At 41.3% G+C, this 19,622-nt stretch overlaps 1 protein-coding gene across 1 annotated transcript in view; it reads left to right on the forward strand.

The window, feature by feature from the left end:
- The first annotated feature begins 17,343 nt into the window (after positions 1–17,343).
- Positions 17,344–19,622, forward strand: part of LOC121376947 (oxysterol-binding protein-related protein 1-like) — a 99,070-nt gene continuing 96,791 nt past the window's right edge. The window contains exon 1 of the mRNA XM_041504757.1: positions 17,344–17,440. The gene's annotated coding sequence lies outside the window, so the exon portion shown is untranslated. The remainder of the gene's footprint in view (positions 17,441–19,622) is intronic.

Raw genomic sequence — 19,622 nt, forward strand, 5'->3', positions numbered from 1 at the left:
ATTTGGTCTCCCAACAATTTCGTACGTACGAAAACATATATATATATATATTGGGAAATGAAATGAAGTTTCAGCTAGTACAATACTGGGACGATCAGAAACACATTTAAATATACAGACACTGATATTTTATTAAAGGGACATTCCTGAGCACTCACTCAGGGTTTGGAGTCGGTATCTGGATTAAAAATCCCATGTCTCGACTGGGATCCGAACCCAGTACCTACCAGCCTGTAGACCGAAGGCCTACCATGACGCCACCGAGGCCGGTCTGTGAGGCAATGAATCAGGGCACCCTAACCCTGGCATCGTCAAAATTAGTTGAGAACATTAATATATATATATATATATATATATATATATATATATATATATACATAACAAAATAAGAAACTTCCGCTAACTTTGCTTGAACATAACTTGATGAAAACAAACCGGTGGAATAATTGTCATATATGCGTTTAAAGAGTGTTCCATGATGCATCGTTTGGTGCAAAAATCATGGCCATAGGTTAACAGAAACAGGGAGAAATTTTGACCAAGTGTGGTAGGGGTTAAAAAAAAACCAACCCACTTAATAACGGATATGACCACCTCTTGAATTGACCACTGCAGTGCATCGCAGGCGCATAGAATTGACTAAAGTGTTGATTTCTGCCTGTGGAATATTGTTCCATTCCTGAATGAGCGCTTGACGAAGTTCGTTGACGTTAGCGGGTGGGTTGGGACGACGCCTCAATCGTCTGTTCAGACTATCCCAGACATGCTCGATGTGGTTGAGATCAGGACTTTTAGCGGGCCACTCATCAATGAAATCAATGTTATTTGTCCAAACAAAATTTACAGTGTCTCTAACTGTATGAGAGGTGGCATTATCATGCTGAAAAATCGTTATGTTGGCGTTGTTATGGAACAGAGGAATGACGTGATGAGCGAGAATGTCATCGCGGTAACGTTGAGCATTTAAATTGCCATCAATGACGACTAGTGGTGAACGTTAACCATGGGCAATGGCTGCCCAGACCATGACACAACCCCCACCCTCGAAACGATCTACTTCAAGAACACAACAGTCAGCATAGCTTTCATTTCTCCTACGGTAGACGCGCACCATGCCATCACCACGTTGTAAAGAAAATCTGGATTCATCCGAAAAAAGAACGGTATTCCAGCGTCGCCGTATCCAACGAGTGTGTACACGTGCCCAATTAAGACGATTTAGACGATGACGTTGCGTTAAAACGCATCCGACGTAAGGACGTCGTGCATGTCAACCGTTCTCCCGCAGACGATTACGAACAGTTTGCCCACTGATTCGGTTATTATGAAGCCCAGGTGTGTTAGCAGCAGTAGCAGTGGCAGTTTGGAATCGATTGCGCAAATGCGTGTTCATGATATAGCAGTCTTGACCACGCGTTGTAACACGCGGACGTCCACGACGTGGCAAGTCGTTGGTGCTTCCTGTCGATCTTACGCGAAGATTTCGTATCGCTCGACTAGAACTCCCAACATGCCTTGCAACGTCTTCTGTCGACATGCCAGCATCAAGCATGCCAATCGCCCGTTCGCGTAAATTATTGGGTATTCTTGATATACTAAACATGCTACAATGTAAAAAAAACTTTACTTTTTGTTACAAATTTTGAAGCGTTTTCGTTCACTTGACAACAATGTCAGTAAGACAAGTAAAACAAATTGACCGAATACTACACGGGACATGTCGAACCATGCATGCACGTGCAAATTGAATTTCACGTTGTCGACTATATATATATATTATAAATACATATATATACATATATATATATATATATATATATATATATATATATATATATATATATATATATATATATATATATATACATGTATATATATTTATATATATATATACATCTATATACATGTTTATATATATATATATATAGATATATATATATATATATATATATATATATATATATATATATATATATATATATATATATATATATATATATATATACGTATATATATATATATATATATACATGTATATATACATGCACGTGCGTTTTTGAAAAAAATTAGAAATGCATTTTGTGATATTAAAAACACCCATATGACCAAAAACTTCGAAAGTACGGAATTGGATTTAACTAAACAATAAAATCTAAGTAAAGTATGATTTCAGTTATCAAAAACGGCTTTAACAGTTAAAATATGCCTCAGTGTGTGTGTTTAAAAACTAGGGTATGTCCCTTTAACAATATCACAATCCCAATTGATTCTTTACTTTTACGACAAAAAGTACGCGTTTCACTATCCACAAATTTCAACTAGGCAAATGTGTTAGTAGTCAATATTATGTGTAATATTCTATATTGGAACAATCTTAATTGTGTTTCCTGCGTGGTTATACGGTAAATGGTTTTAGATAAATAGGAGACCATTTAAGATCCATGGTGAATTGCCATTGTCATTTTGGCATAGCGGTATTTCTATTATCAGAAAACATGAATGTTTAATAATCTAATTTGGAGCCATTCCTAACAGAACAGAGTTTACGTTGAACAGGCGAGTCATCTAAAGCAGTGGCGCATCCAGAAAATCAATTTGGGGGGGGGGGGGGGGGGTGGATGACACGAGGCGGAATGCTAAGGGAACCTTGGGGGAGGTTTGGATTGGATCGTACAAAAAAGAAAAGAAAATTAATATATTATAAAACAATAACTGTCGCAAAATGTAGCAGGGAGGGGGGGGGGGGGGGCGTATCACCAAGTGCAACACCACAATCCAGTTCTTCGATTTCTTCAGCCAGGTCATTAATATACAATGCGAATAAAGTGGGTGAGTGTTTACAAACCCTGTTTCACTCCATTTTCAACAAGAAAACTCGATTATTTACATCCGTTTACTCTAACTACACATTCTACATTTTAATATAATGGGAGTGCGTCGTTAGATAAAACATTTCATTTCCTTTTCAGATAATGCCTTTATAGAATTATACATACTGCCACTTACACCAGCTTTTAGCAGTTTTTAATCATTGAATCAAAGGCTTTCCTAAGGTTTATAAAACAGGCATAGCCTCTCTTAGAAACATACTTATCTGCCCTTGATTTGCATGTGCAATAAGCGGCCTAAACATACACTATAAATTACTTCCAGTCGCTTGGAACAAAGGCTATTTGTTACTACTGAATTGTGGAGTAGTCGTCGACTTGTTCTTTTATTTTTTGACGTTAATAAAGTTTCCTATTCCTATTATTCTTTGTCAGATTGTGTGCAATCTCCTTCTTTTACAGAAAAGAAACTGTACAATAGTTTTGTGCTCAACAAAAACACTTACGAACACGTCTTGGGGAGACCAATAAAAAAAAGGGCTCATTGATGATTGACTCGTTAAAACGGCATCTTAATAAAGTTTTGATATTTGCAATTAATATGTTTGTGTATATATCACTGTGTACGAACGGAAGTGTACATTAATTTGACAAAATGACTAACTGCGATTTCCTGTACCGGTAGCTGCATTATTAACTACGACCTATGCGGTAGATAATAATGAAACTAACGATACAGAAATTCACTTCCTCGCTTATCAACAAGGTTTCTACCGAATGACTCGATAATAAAGACCAATTCGGGAGCAAACATCACATATGTTTTAGTGGAATAAACACAGATAACAAATCGTACATCATGACGTATATTAAATTTAATTGAATACTGACGTTGTAAATAAATGCATTATTGGTGAAAATACGCAAACAAATCGGAACGGCGAGTCGAGTGTCATTGTGAGACAAGGCGTAACGGACATAGTGTAACCGATACAATTTCATATGTAATTTAATATGTCGATTTGCAAGAAAGTCGTTTAGTGTAAACTGTACTATATAACGAATACCTGTGATCCATACAACTAAGTTTTTTTCCTGAACCCATTTTGTTCATAATCTAATAGCTCTAATATTAAAGTGCCTTTATTATTACACATGTTTCACCTAACGGTGTGAATATAGTCTTGCCATTCATTTACTTATGATTTATACATGCATAATATTAAAGGCATACTGTCACGGATTTAAGGACCTTATTTCTCCAAAAGTGGATAATGAATGAAAATTACATCAATGTTTAGAAACCAAATCTGGCTATTGACTCACTTTAACTAAACCATGATGGAGTGAAATCCATGTCAATCCTCTTGGCAATATTATTTTTTAAATTATGGACCATTGCCATAATTCAATTTTTTTTTTTTTAAATATCATTAATAAGTGGAGTATGATGGTTACGTAGATTGTTGAATAAAGTACATTTAGGGACAAATCAAATACATATGTTTCACGTAATACTTTGCTAGGCCATTTAATAGGTCAGTGGTCTGTGACAATATGCCTTTAAAATTAATGCAGTAAAGGCATGGTCCCAGAAATCCATATAAGACTTATAATCGTGTTCAGGTCAATTTGACATCATTGTCATTGTCATCAGAATTATAAATAATTAATAAATAAATAAACTCTGTGAAAGTCTGTGAGTAAATCGCTATGAATGTCAAGCATGATCTGTAATAGAGCATGACCGGCCTCGGTGGCGTCGTGGTTAGGCCATCGGTCTACAGGCTGGTAGGTACTGGGTTCGGATCCCAGTCGAGGCATGGGATTTTTAATCCAGATACCGACTCCAAACCCTGATGAGTGTTCCGCAGGGCTCATTGGGTAGGTGTAAACCACTTGCACCGACCAGTGATCCATAACTGGTTCAACAAAGGCCATGGTTTGTGCTATCCTGCCTGTGGGAAGCGCAAATAAAAGATCCCTTGCTGCTAATCGGAAAGAGTAGCCCATGTACTGGCGACAGCGGGTTTCCTCTCAAATTCTGTGTGGTCCTTAACTATATGTCTGACGCCATATAACCGTAAATAAAATGTGTTGAGTGCGTCGTTAAATAAAACATCTCTTTCTTTGTTTCGCTTTCAGTTAGACCGATAGGGGACTAATAAATAAACCAATTAGGGTCACTCAACTGAAAAGGGGCCCGAGACGTAGCGCAGTGGTAAAGCGTTCGCTTGATGCGCGGTTGATCTGGGATCGATCCCCGTCGGCGGGCCCATTGGGCTATTTCTTGTTCCAGGCTGTGCACCACGAATGGTGTATCAAAGGATGTGGTATGTGCTAACCTGTCTGTGGGACGATGTAAAAGATCCCTTGCTACTAATAGAAAAATGTAGCGTGTTTCCTTTCTAAGACTATATGTCAAAATTACCACGTTTACATCCAGTAGCCGATGATTAATACATTTGTTTTGGTAGGGTGTGGGTTTTTTTTGGTTTTTTGTTTTTTCTTGGGGGTGGGGGGGGGTCATCAATGCCACCATCATCAGCATCATTATCATCATCATCATCGTCATCATCATCATCATCATCGTCATCATCATCATCGTCGTCGTCGTCATCATCATCATCATCATCATCGTCGTCGTCGTCGTCATCATCATCATCATCATCGTCGTCATCATCATCATCGTCATCACCATCATCATCGTCGTCGTCATCATCATCATCATTATCATCGTCGTCATCATCATCATCATCGTCGTCGTCATCATCATTATCATCATCATTACCATTATCAGCACATCATCATCATTATCACCACCATAATCATCAAATACAATGGTTGGTCGAGTTTTGTTAAAGAATTAACTAACACTGGCTGAAACTAATGACACGTATAGTCTTAAACAGTACGTCTATCGCATCAGTTCATCGTCTCGATAGCGGATGGTTTCATAACGCTTATTGGTCCGATCCGATTAGTTCCCAGCTTATGACGTCTTGTTGGTAATGACCTATGTTAGCAAGTTATAACTTTCTAATATAAACAATGCTGGCATAAACAATGGCTTTGAAATCCCTACCGACCATGGTCGGGCTGCTTGTGCTCCTTGCACATGCCAGCGCGGGCGATCCCCACCCCACCCCACCCCACCCCACCCTACCCTACCCCCGCCTCACAACCACAAACCCCACCTTCACCCCCACCCCACCCCCCACCCCCACACATACACACAAACACACACACCAAACCACCAGACTCACCTCCACCCCCAGACACACAATTAGCACAGTGTGAGGTTCTCTGACCTCAGGTCAAGTCAGTGATCTTGTCAGATCAGATTACTTTGTATAATTGCGTGTCTAGCTGTCAGCATGCTTTCTTAACTACGGTTAATTGGGCTTCCAGTTTTGCGGAATACTTTGTGGGTCAAGTGGTTACGGTCGGGGCCTGTCAAATGCCATACGAATCAGGCACGGCGGAGCAGGGGTGGGGGTGGGGGGGCAGGGGCATTACCCCCCCCCCCCCCCCCCCATTAATTCTGAATCAATAATATGATTGGTAGTAAATCTTAAGGTAGTACTAAACCAAATAACTTCCGGCTGGGTGAAAGTTCGAGGTGTACCCAACTTTTAATAGAGAAATGAACACCACAAGTCCTGTGATTGGTGATGTGAGTATGTTGGTTGTGAAAAAAAAAGAAAAAAACAATTCATCTGGACAAAAAAGGTATGCAATTTTATTTCATCTAGTACCACTGTGTCAAGTAGCCTTGTGATTGAAACATGTATGGAGTACCTGTGAAAAAAGTACTCGAATTTTGTGCGGAACTAGGGTAGTCATAGACGCTACCCGTTATCTGAGAAATGAGCAGCTTTACCCCCATTTTTATACACGCTATTCGTGACTAAAGTGGTACAAGGATCGTTTCATAGATTGTTTCCTTCGTAAATTATTTACAGTCGACATAGTTTCTGCAGATTGTAGACAGCACGAAGAATACGAATCCCAATCTGTCACAGGATATATATTGTGTTAAATATTTGTATGTTTGGTCACATCAAATGTATAACATTGGCAGTAAATTCAGTTGAAAGATAATATAACATCAACATATATGGATTTGGTGGCATATCTTTAAAAGGACACCAACAGTATCCCAGGTGACGAGACGTAGCCCAGTGGTAAAGCGCTCGCTTGATGCGCGGTCGGTTTGGGATCGATCCCCGTCACTGGGCCCATTGGGCTATTTCTCGCTCCAGCCAGTGCACCACGACTAGTACATCAAAGGCCGTGGTATGTGCTATCCTGTCTATAGGACGTGTTATACCTCAAAAGTTTGTTTTGTTTAACGACGCCACTAGAGCACATTGATTTATTAATCATCAGCTATTGGATGTCAAACATTTGGTAATTTGGTACACCGACGGGGATCGATCCCAAACCGACTGGGCTACGTCTCGCCCTTGGTGTACATCAGTGCTAGAGTGATCCCCTGGGATGCGACACGTCGCAGGGTCGATCGTCTTCAGCGGACTTCAGAGGAAAGCCGCTGTCGCCACTGCATGGGCTACTCTTTTCGATTAGCAGTAAGGGATCTTTTATATGCACCATCCCACAGACAGGATAGTACATACCACGGCCTTTGTTACACCAGTCGTGCAGCACTGGCTGGAACGAGAAATAGCCCAGTCGGCCCACGACGTGGATTAATCCTAAACCGACCGCTCATCAAGCGAGCGCTTTACCACTGGGCTACGTTTCGCCTCTGAAAACAAAAAGACATTGGGGGCACGCGTAGCTGAGTCACAAGGAAATTCGTGAAGTCGTGAGAAAATGGGAGTTGTCCCTTCGGATCGTTGTTGACACATTTCACCCTCTAAAACACGGAAATGAGGACACGTTTGGAAAGCATGGTTACCCCTACCTGACGACCGCAATCTTGGACATATCCGCCGGGAAATTCGGAGGATAAGTTTCTTTGTTTGTTTGTTTTGCTTAACGACACCACTAGAGCACAGTGATTCATTAATCATCGGCTATTCGATGTCAAACATTCAACCCCTGCAATTAAGAAAATGATCACGGCAAAAAAAAAATGCCGTGGAAAAATAATGTCCACGGCATTGCCGATTGCCGCGGGTAATTGCAGAGGTTGAGCATTTGGCAATTTTGAGTCTTAGAGTTAAACGTTTGTTTTGTTTAACAACACCACTTTGATTCATTAATCATCGGCTATTAGATATCAAATATTTGGCAATTTTGACAAAGTCCTACTGTTAAAAGTTTGTTTTGTTTAACGACACCATTAGATCACATTGATTTATTAATAATCAGCTATTGGATATCAAAGATTTGGCAGTTTTGACCCACAGTCTTACAGAGAAAACCTGCTGCACTTTTCTGTTAGTAGCTAGGGATCTGTTATATGCAGGACAGGATAGTACATACCACGGCCTTTGTTATGCCAGTCGTGGTGCACTGGCTAGTACGAGAAATAACACATACCACGCCCTTTGATATACCAGTCGTGGTGCACTGGGTAGAACGAGAACTGGCCCAAGGGACCCACCGACGGGGATCAATCCTAGACCGATCGCGCATCAGGCGAGCGCTTTACCACTGAGCTACACCCCACCCTAATTCGGAAGATGAGCCAGGAAGACGTGCTTCAATCTTCAGTGGATGTAACCACGTGTCAAATGGTTGACTGACTGACTGACTGACTGACTGGCTGGCTGGCTGGCTGACTGACTGGCTGGCTGATTGACTGACTGACTGACTGACTGGCTGACTGGCTGGCTGATTGACTGACTGGCTAACTGGCTGTTGGCTGACTGACTGGCTAACTGACTGACTGACTGGCTGTTGGCTGGCTGACTCACTCACTCACTCACTCGCTCACTCACTCACTGGCTGACTGGCTGATTGTCTGACTAACTGGCTGACTGGCTGATGACTGGCTAACTGAATGGCTGTTGGCTGGCTGACTCACTCACTCACTCACTCACTCACTCACTCACTGGCTGATTGACTGACTGGCTGTTGGCTGGCTGGCTGACTCACTCACTCGCGGATATACTCACTCACTTACTCTGACTGGCTGGCTGGCTGGCTGGCTGGCTGACTGGATGTTGACTGACTGACTGGCTAACTGACTGACTGACTGGCTGTTGACTGACTGACTGACTAACTGACTGGCGGTATGCTGGCTGGCTGACTAATTCGCTGACTCAATGACTCACTTACTCACTATGACTGGCTGACTGATTGGCTGGCTGGCTATCTGACTTACTGTTGGCTGGCTGACTGGCTGGCTGTCTGACTGGCCAACTCTGACTGAATGACTGGCTGATGACTGACTGACTGACTGACTGATTGACTGACTGACTGACTGGCTTGCTGTTGCCTGACTGACTGACTGACTAACTCTGACTGAATGACTGGCTGTTGACTGACACTGATTGACTGACTGGCTAACTGGCTGGCTGTTGACTGCCTGACTGGCTAACTGACTGACTGACTGACTGACTGGCTGTTGACTGACTGACTGGCTGTTGACTGACTGACTGGCTGACTGACTGACTGACTGACTGGTTGTTGACTGACTGACTGGCTAACTGACTGACTGACTGGCTGTTTACTGACTGACTGACTGGCTTTTGGTTGGCTGGCTGGCTGACTCACTCACTCACTCACTGACTCGCTGACTGACTGACTCACTCACTCACTCAATCTAATAAACTGACTGACTGACTGTTGACTGACTGACTGGCTGTTGACTGACTGACTGGCTAACTGACTGACTGACTGGCTGTTGGCTGCTGGCTGACTCACTCACTCACTTACTCACTATGACTGGCTGACTGATTGGCTGGCTAGCTGACTGACTGACTGACTAACTGACTGACTGTTGGCTGGCTGGCTGACTGACTGACTGGCTGGCTGATTGATTGACTGACTGACTAACTCTGACTGAATGACCGACTGTTGACTGGATGACTGGCTGGCTGACTGACTGACTGACTGACTGGTTGGCTGGCTGTTGACTGACTGACTGACACTTATTGACTGACTGGCTGGCTTGCTGTTGACTGATTGACTGACTGACTCGATGGCTGTTGACTGACACTGATTGACTGACTGACTAACTGGCTGGCTGTTGACTGACTGGCTGGCTAACTGACTGACTGAATGGCTGTTGACTGACTGACTGTCTGTTGACTGACTGACTGGCTCACTGACTGACTGACTGTTGACTGACTGACTGGCTTTTTGCTGGCTGGCTGGCTGGCTGACTGACTGACTGACTGATTGACTGACTGACTGACTGACTGACTGACTCGCTGACTGACTCACTTACTCAATCTAATAAACTGACTGACTGGCTGGCTGGCTGACTGACTGACTGGCTGACTGGCTGGCTGGATAACTGACTGTTGACTGGATGTACGTACGTGTGTGTTTGTCTGTGGGAGTGTGCGTGCGTATACATGTGCGTGTGTTTGTATGTATGTCTGTATTTGTACTTTAGTCATTTGTAATAAGAGTTAGTTCTGTTTAACGACACAACTAGAGTACATTTATTAATATTGGATGTCAAACATTTGGTAATTCTAATGTAGCAAGGGATCTTCTGTATGCACTTTCCCACAGACAGGAAAGCACACATCACGGCCTTTGTCCAGTTGTGGTTGGAACAAGAAAAAAAGCAATCATCTGAATGGATCCACCGAGGTGGTTCGATCCTGCGACGCAAGCACCTCAAGCGGGCACTCAACCGAATTTGCTAGAACCCGCCCCACGTCATTTGTAGATAGATAGATAACTAGTTTAACGAGCTCATATACCACTAGGGTTTCGAACACGCCCGACTCGGGATGGGGGGGGGGGGGAGAGGGGAGGGGTAGAGTTAAAAATGGGCAGAAGTTTTGAAAATAGCAATTAGTAAAAGGTTAATAGAATTGTTTTTTAAATTAAATAAAAAGTTACAAGCCAAAAATAAAAAGAATTGACTGCTCGGCCGAATATTTATATAATTTGGAGCATTTTAGAAGGACAGTCCAAAATTAAATAAGAGAAAGAAGTGAGGATCAGACTATTTAATAATATTAAAAAAGAAAGTAATTTCGACATAAAATTTTTAACGAAGGTCTAAAAGTTTAAAGTGAGTGGCCTCGTTAAGGCCGTTTGGGTGCACAGTTTATAGGAACCAGATGGGTTGTATCCCATCAAGAAAACCCCTAGATTGACAGTCATTAGACGTTGAAGGTGAAATGCTGTGCTGTGCTGAAAAACAGATATTGAGAAGCCGGATCCGTCTGAACGAGTATCAGACTAGGGTATAGTCCAGTTGTCATGGGTTGGTATAGTGGTGCGGACGAGATGATATCACTATAAAGCAAAGTAAAGTCTAGAAAAGAGTAGTAGGGGTCGACCCCGCTTCCTATTTCTTCTTAGAGTGGGGCGGTCAATCTTCCAGTGCTGCTAGGACAGGCTCGGACATGTAGAGACTAAACGCGAACAAATGTGGCGTTCTGCAGAATGGCCGTCATACGAGTCACGAAAAAACAAGGCGACATAGTCAGCCGGAGAAAAGACGTGGAGGCAAGGAATCTCGCTAAAAAAAAGAATCCAACCTGGTGGTGCAGGCTGTCGAATCGAGAAGCGTTCCAGCGTTCAGTCAGTTCCAATGGCCGCTGACAAAAACAACGAACTGAAGGATCCCCAAGTCGAGCACACGAAAGCACGTACAGTGTGCACAAGCGAAACAAACACGTCTTACCGCCCTGAGCTCCAGACTGGAAATGCGTCATTTGTAATAACATCAATAGGTAGTAAGACCATGTGTTGGTCGTAGCTAGATCATATTTCACTATGCATACTATCGAAACTATCGATAGTGTTGAGCAAACAATTGCGATAATTATCGATAGTTGAATTAACTATCATTGAATTAACTATCGATGCATTGCTATCGAGGCACTGACTATCGCAACATATCGATAGTTCGATATAGTGTTACGTCACTAATGTTGAATGACTAATTGGGCGGCCAGTATAATGGTATTATGGTGAATTAATGGATGAATGAATGAAGGAAGGCAGGAAGGAAGGAAGGAAAAGTTTTATTTATCGACGCACTCAACACATTTATTTACGGTTATATGGCATCGAACATATGGTTAAGGACCACACAGATAGTGAGAAAGAAAACCCGCTGTCGCCACTTCATGGGCTACTCTTCGATTAGCAGCAAGGGATCTTTTATATGCACCATCCCACAGACAGAATAATACATACCACGGCCTTTGTTACACCAGTCGTGGAACACTGTCTGGAACGAGAAATAGTCCAATGGGAATGAATGAATGTTTAACGACACCTCAGCATGAAACATACATCGGCTATTGGGTGACAAACTATAACATATTTACAGACCTTTAATTTATATAGACAGACAGACAGACAGACAGACAGATAGGTAAATAGACAGATATATAATTAGATAAAGACAGACAGACAGACGAATGGATATTGAGAGAGAAAGGGAGAGAGAGGTGGAGATACAGAGAGAGAGAGAGAGAGAGAGAGAGAGAGAGAGAGAGAGAGAGAGAGAGAGAGAGAGAGAGAGAGAGAGAGAGAGAGGGAGAGACAGACATACAGACAGACAGACACAGAGAGAGACAGACAGGCAGACACAGAGAGAGACAGACAGGCAGAGAGAGGGAGACAGAGAGAGAGAGAGAGAGAGAGAGAGAGAGAGAGAGAGAGAGAGAGAGACAGACAGACAGACAGACAGACAGACACAGACAGAGAGAGAGAGAGAGAGAGAGAGAGAGAGAGAGGGGAGAGAGAGGGGGGGAGAGAGGTGGAGATACATAGAGAGGGACAGAGAGAGGGAGAGATAGAGAGAGGGAGGGGGAGACACAGACACAGAAAGAGAGAGAAAGAGACACACAGAGAGAAAGAGACAAAGAGAGAGACAGTGAGCGACAGAGAGAAAGAGAAAGGGAGAGAGATAGTGAACGGAGAGAGGTGGAGATGCAGAGAGAGAGAGAGAGAGAGAGAGAGAGAGAGAGAGAGAGAGAGAGAGAGAGAGAGAGAGAGAGAGAAGACAGGCCCGTAGCCAGCATTTCAAGTGGATGGCCTCGGTGGCGTCGTGGTTAAGCCATCGGTCTACAGGCTGGTAGGTACTGGGTTCGGATCCCAGTCGAGGCATGGGATTTTTAATCCAGATACCGACTCCAAACCCTGACTGAGTGCTCCGCAAGGCTCTTTGGGAAGGTGTAAACCACTTGCACCGACCAGTGATCCATAACTGGTTCAACAAAGGCCATGGTCTGTGCTGTCCTGCCTGTGGGAAGCGCAAATAAAAGATCCCTTGATGCCTGTCGTAAAAGAGTAGCCTATGTGGCGACAGCGGGTTTCCTCTAAAAAAAAAAACAGTGTCAGAATGACGATATGTTTGACGTCCAATAGCCGATGATAAGATAAAAAATCAATGTGCTCTAGTGGCGTCGTTAAATAAATTAAACTTTTTTTTGTGTGTGTGTTTGCCAGATTAGTTAGAAATTCTGAATCATGTACACTGCAGCTTTGTTAAGGGTAGTCCTAAATGACGAAGACCGGCAAATATTGTTTTATGGAAGAGTTCCAAAAGTTACAATCAAGTATTAGTGCAATATTAAAGAAAAGAAAACAAACAAAAAGTACACCTCAGCTTTTGCGGGAGGGTTCGAACCCCCTTAAATATGGGTCTGGAAGGGGAGATAAAGTGAGAGAGATAGAGACAGGGGGGCAGATATAAAGAGATATATAAACACAGACGTAGAGACAAGGAGGCAGGACGAAACGGAGACAGGCAGACAAACAGACAGACAGATAAAGAGAGACAAACTGCTTGTAACTGTTATGCAAGTTATGTGATGAATGTAATGTAATAAAAACTTATATAATGAATGTTTAATCTACTAAAATCCTTTATAAACCGGAAGATTATTATATATGCTTCATTAAACTGGAACAAGTTTCCGTTTACATAAATTTATTTTTAAAAAAGCTATACGAAAAGCAATAATAAGTTTTAAAATGCAATAATAAAATAAGTAATTAAAAAACAAAATCCCCTTCATTTATAAACTCAGAAAATGTTATATTAATATCCTAACTAGCGTACACATGTATATGAAATCGATTGCAACTAGCATCTGTTGGTTATATTATTTTACACCTGACGGTTGTAATTACACCTAACAGTGATTTCTTCTCTTTTTATTATATTATTATTATTATATATTTTAACGACCCAGTTTGAGAACAGTGATTATTTAATTTTTTCTTGGACCAGAGTCAGATTTGGTATTTAAAGAGAAACACATCTGAATTCCTTCATGAAAACTGCGCAAAATTTTATTTTTGGGATTTAATCCTACGGGACATTCAAAATTTAATAGCGTCACAAATACCCCCACCAGTTACTGACCCTGGTCGGGTTGCTCTCTTGCACTTGTCAAGCGCGGGCGGTCCCTTCTGCCATTCACCCCCAACACTTTCCTGTCCTGCACAAAGGAGCCGGCATAAGTCGACACCTGTGCCCATGACAGGCGTGCGCTACGACAGTTTGCTCTGAATGTGCACGTTAAGCCCTATGACCTGACCTGAAGGGGTGCACGAGATCTTTTTTTCATTGGATGGTATAACCTTGATGACCTGGTCATCACCTAGGAGCAGCCAGTAGTACGTCTTTAAAATGTTAACGCACGCGCAAGTGTTGACGTGTATGTGTTATCAAAATTAACGAATGGGTGTGTAAGAAAAAAGGTTCATGTACATATCAACTGCGCACATATAACACACATATTGAATCATGTTATAATTATACCAAGGTAATGGTATGAAATAGCCAGGCTGCTGTCTCAGACGCGCAAGTGTATACTGAGAGACATAAATAACGCATTGGGTAAGCCTATTTACTGAATATTTTCTTATGGAAATATCAAATCATATATCGAGATGTTGTCGTTGTTATGGAACAGAGGAATGACGTGATGAGCGAGAATGTCATCGCGGTAACGTTGAGCATTTAAATTGCCATCAATGCCGACTAGTGGTGAACGATAACCATGGGCAATGGCTGCCCAGACCATGACACCACCCCCATCCCCGAAACGATCTCGTTCAAGAACACAACAGTCAGCATAGCGTTCATTTCTCCTACGGTAGACGCGCAACTGCCATCACCACGTTGTAAAGAAAATCTGGATTAATCCGAAAAAAGAACGGTATTCCAGCGTCGCCGTATCCAACGAGTGTGTACACGTGCCCAATTAAGACGATTTAGATGATGACGTTGCGTTAAAGGGACATACCCTAGTTTTTAAACACTAAGACATATTTTTTACTATTAGAGCCGTTTTTGATAACTGAAATCAGACATTATTTAGATCTTATTGATTAAATTATCCATTTCCGTACATTCGAAATGTTTTTGGTCATCCTGTTGTTTTTAATATCACAAAATGCATTTCTCATATGTTTAAAAACGCACGTGCGTCTGAGAAGTAAGAGTTATGGAGTCGAGTTTTAGTTCATTTTCAGGGGGTATTTCACCGTTGTAAAGTCACAGACTCATGTTTCACTCAGTTGTAACTTTATCCAAATGTGTTTCAGGTTTGTAGATTAACTAAACTTAGTGTTAATTTTCACGGGTTGAAACTAAGGTCTGTCCCTTTAAAACGCATCCGACGTAAGGACGTCGTGCACGTAAACCGTTCTCCCGCAGACGATTACGAACAGTTTGCCCACTGATTCGGTTATTATGAAGCACAGGTGTGTTAGCAGCAGTAGCAGTGGCAGTTTGGAATCGATTGCGCAAATGCGTGTTCATGATATAGCGGTCTTGACCACGCGTTGTAACACGCGGACGTCCACGACGTGGCAAGTCGTTGGTGCTTCCTGTTGTTCGAAATCTTACGTGAAGATTTCGTATCGCTCGACTAGAACTCCCAACATGCCTTGCAACGTCTTCTGTCGACATGCCAGCATCAAGCATGCCAATCGCCCGTTCGCGTAAATTATTGGGTATTCTTGGCATACTAAAAATGCTACAATGTGAAAAACGTTAATTTTTTTACAAATTTTGAAGCGTTTTCGTTCACTTGACAACAATGTCAGTAAGACACGTAAAACAAATTGACCGAATACTACACGGGACATGTCGAACCATGCATGCACGTGCAAACTGAATTTCACGTTGTCGACGATTAACAGTGCAAAAAACAGCACTGGAAGTTTGACCGCCCCACTCTAAAAAGAAATAGGAAGCGGGGTCGTCCCCTACTACTCTTTTCTAGACTTTACTTTGTTTTATTGTGATACCATTTCGTATCCTCCTGAGTCGGGCCCGTCCGCACCACTGTAGCAACCCATGACGACCGGACTATACCCTAGTCTGATTCTCTCTCTCGTTCAGACGGATCCGGCTTCTCAAGATCTGTATTTCAGCACAGCACTACACCTTCAACGTCTATCGACTGTCAATCTAGGGGTTTTCTTGATGGGGGTGCAACCCATCCCGTCCCTACAAGCTGTGCACCCTAACGGCCTTAACGAGGCCACTCACGTGGACATATAGATCGGACTTTAAACTTTTAGACCTTCGTTCAAAAGTTTATGTCGAAATTACTTTCTTTTTTTAATATTATTAAATAGTCCGATTCTCTCATCTTTCTCTTATTTATGTTTGGACTGTCCTTCTAAAATGCTCCAAATTATATAAATATTCGACCGAGCAGTCAATTCTTTTTATTTTTAGCTTGTAACTTCTTTTTTTTTAAATTCTATTAACTTTTTTACTAACTGCTATTTTCAAAATTCTGCCCATTTTCAACAATACCCCCTCCCCCCCCCCCCCCCCCCCAGTCAGGCCAACGATCTTATCTAATTTCTTTTTGACCACCCGATCTAATTTAGCGACCAAATTTAATGAGTAGAATTTTCTTTATTAATTGTTAATTAGAGATGTGCATCAAAATTTTAAAGGCCCAGTATTCTAATTTTTGGATGTAAATTTCAAAATTGTCTGCTTAATTTTTTTCAGTCCCGGGACAAGCCCCTGGCTATCCAGAGACAGGCCCCGGGACGGACATGCTCGAAACTTCTGTTTCAATTTCTATTTTCGTTTAATTTGGGCAAAAGCCAGCCTACCACTAGAAAATAGGTGCCCGTACGCCTGTAGCAGTTGCCCCCTCACTGGGCCTGAAGGAAGGGGCATTATGCGCCCAAATACGGCATAGTAACAAGAAAAGTGAGGAAAGGCGATAGCCTCCGTTGCTCCCGATATACACACATAAAATGGTTGGGTAACTGTTTTAAATATTTTTAATAGGGACTTCAGTATGGATCAACTTCTTCCGACATATTCCCAATACTTTTTCTAACAATCGGCTTGTTCCGTCGTTGTTCGTTTGTTTATGAATGATCTCCCTTACTAACTTCCTGTGACATGTGATCGGCGGATAACTTGAGTTTTCATTCGAATCATTTGACAAGCCAGATTATACATTTTCAAGATTTAAACGTCAGATCCTATCAAATCGGAGATAAAAGTACACCGATTAAATATTTAGAAATTGTATTATACATATTATAGTTATATTATGTTTGTATTGTTTCTGTCATTTAAAAACGTGAAGTACTCCGTCTCAAGGCCTTATGATTCATTATGAACAACCTTAACCTTACCCTCTCACAGTTTCACTTTCAGTCCTTCCCGACCTCCATGAACTTTGTTTCTTGTAAATAATTTCAGTTTTGTTTCACGTACGAAGAAAAGTAAAAGTGTTTTGGAAATAACATAAAACCCACTATTTTTGTGTACAATTGAGCAAACAATCTGCTCACTTACTGGCAATGTTATTTCTGGAATAGTATAGGCGATCCCAATGGGAACGCCTTTTTTCATACTGTGGAATTTACTACAAGTTATTTATTTTTAAGACGATTGCTATCTAAATTGCACACAAAAATAATGTATTTTTGTTTTCCTCAAAACACTTTTACTTTTCTTTTTATGTCTAACCAAACTGAAATTATTTACAAAAAAAGATTTTGTAGGAGGATGGGATGGACTGTTAAACAAAATCATCATGGGGGGGGGGGGGGGGGGGGGGGGGGGATGTAGCCCAGGAGTGTGCAGTCAGTGTGGAATCAATCCCTGTCCAGGGTTTCTGCTCTTTTTTTTTTTTTTAAGTAAACCGTTTTACAAAATTAATTACTCTTATCATTACTGTATGATTTTCTTAAACCTAACTCTAAACTTAAACCATTTTCTTTCTGGAGGAGGCTCCTCATACCCCCTGTTGACTGGTTGAATTCAATTCCACAGTGCCATACCCAAAAATTTCTTTCTGGCAGAAACACTGCTATCTGTGGGCCCATTAGGCTGATCGAAAAGAGTAGCTCATAAAGTTGCGACAGCGTGTTTCCTATCTTCAATATATATGTGGTTTTTAACCATATGTCTGACGCCATATATAACCTATAATAAAATGTGTTGAGTGCATCATTAAATAAAACATTTCATTCCTTCTTTTGATAATTCGGAATAGTCCAGACACCCCACCTTATGGACACCTGAAATACAAAACAAACTCTACACTATATAAATGTGTTTGTTAGTCCACATATTCAGCTTCCGGAACTGGACAACCATTATCCAAAACAATTTGTGAAAAATAAAGACAATTTGCTTCACTTGACCGGACATAATTTCTTCCAACAGATAAAAAAATTAAAACTTGCTCCTAGTTTGTTCGAAGCCATTTTGTACCATCCTAGTGAATACGCCCTCTGGCGAGCTGGTGGTTACGTAATACCTAACGTGTCACGTCAGGAATTAGTCTTCGAACTGAAGAAACAAACATACCTGATTTTTACGGATGCATCGCAGTGTTCTTTAAAAATAGCCATCCCAGTAAGCCAGTAACAGTTATATATTATTTTTCGATACAAAATAAACCACCATTGTCAAAGTGTTGAAATAACTATTATATTTTGTACATAAATTAACCCATGTACTGAAATAATAATCGGAGTGTTTTCTTAATTAATTGGTCTTTTCTTTCCGTGGCTCCTGATTGGCAGGTGTATATTTAGACGGTCCCCAGACACTGTGTCTAGACACACTAAAAAGACGTACCTCTTTTATTAAGATCACAGGGTATTATGTTATAACCGCACGGATACCCCTTTATTCGTAATGGACATTACCAGCCGCCCTGCGTTATTACTGTAAGTAATTATGTAAAACCCTTGCTTAAGTAGACTTTCCCATCTAAAATCACAAAACTGACCAATTACATCGTCCCAAAGAAAAGAAAAGTATCATTTGGGTATCGTGAGTGGTCGTTTTTGCTCGAACGTACCCTACCAATAGGCCTAATAATATGCATTTTTTCTTTGGTTTTTTAAAAAAAGAAAAATACAGTAACTTCATTTCGTTCTAGTGATGCAAACTGAAATATATTTAGTTAAATAGTTTATTATACAATCAAGTCATTTATGTTGTTTTACAAGTCAGGTTGATGAAAGCGGAGCGCCTTGTCGTAAATTAGAGCGTTTACACTGTGTATAGAGGAGATGGACGGAGCTGACGTCACTTCGCCCCAAGCTATAGCAATGGATGTCACAAAAACGAAACAAAATGGCTGCCCCCAGTTAGCAGGAATAATCATGTTTTTTTATTAACTCTAAAATTACGTGTTTTTTATTTGTTAATGTGTCAGTATG

This window comes from Gigantopelta aegis, chromosome 7 (assembly GCF_016097555.1).
Source record: "Gigantopelta aegis isolate Gae_Host chromosome 7, Gae_host_genome, whole genome shotgun sequence".
Lineage (NCBI taxonomy): Eukaryota > Metazoa > Mollusca > Gastropoda > Neomphalida > Peltospiridae > Gigantopelta > Gigantopelta aegis.